Source organism: Sinocyclocheilus grahami, unplaced genomic scaffold, assembly GCF_001515645.1.
Source record: "Sinocyclocheilus grahami isolate Dianchi unplaced genomic scaffold, SAMN03320097.WGS_v1.1 scaffold1483.1, whole genome shotgun sequence".
Lineage (NCBI taxonomy): Eukaryota > Metazoa > Chordata > Actinopteri > Cypriniformes > Cyprinidae > Sinocyclocheilus > Sinocyclocheilus grahami.
Window position 1 is genome coordinate 168816 of NW_015506662.1, and position 932 is coordinate 169747.

A 932-nucleotide genomic window follows, 5' to 3' on the forward strand; every position below is an offset into this window, starting at 1 on the left:
ATGATGGATCCAGGAGACACTACCAAACAAAACAGGTGCTATCCAGTTTTTGTGCCAGTGAGCTCATACCAGAAATGTACTCTAATTTGTTCACCATAAAAACATTAAGCTTGGCTGTTTTTCCTCCACAACAACTCTTTTTTCTGAGCCATTCCGTGCATCATTAAATAGTCCTTCAGTCGATCATCTGATGTTCAAAAGTGTTTGAGAAGTTAAAACATAAACATATTAAAATCAATAAACTCAGGAGCACACTACAGTGGTGATGGTCATGCACAACAATGCCAACTTGCTAAGATTGATTTAAAAAAAAGTTGTTTACAGTTTTCTTTGGTGTCTATGTGTTAAGTTCCATTTAAGTTCAATTTGGTCCATTATACCATTTTTCAACAATAATCTTACCCAGCTCTAACCAATAGAAATACAATTACAGGTAGTGAACTGAAATTGTCAGGTCATACCATAGATTTTCAGCTGAAATTCTGTCTGGGCTCTTTGCAGGACAGTCCCAAATCACTTTTTGAGTCATTTCTTCAAAGCTTTTCTGTTTTGGGCCATTGCCAAGGAAGAAAATGTGCCTTCAGTCTAAGTGCAGATTTGCAGAACTAGATGAGATCTTCTCTTCAGGGATTTGTCTGTTTTTGACTTCTGGTTGCGCTTGGTGGCAACAAGTTTTCCAGTTCTTTCAGCTAAAAATGTTACCCCAGAGCATGACATTGCCGTCACCATGCTTGAATACAGAGATGGTCTTGCATCATGTTGGGCTGCATTTGGTTTGTACTAAATGCAAGACTTTGATTTCAGGCCAGCTAATCAGACCATATGTTTCTTTTACCAAAAGGTTTCAGGTTTTGTATCAGGATTCAAAAGCAGACTACCAGCATGACTTAATGCTGACCTTTCTCAGAAGTGGCTTCCTTCTAGCAGTTTTC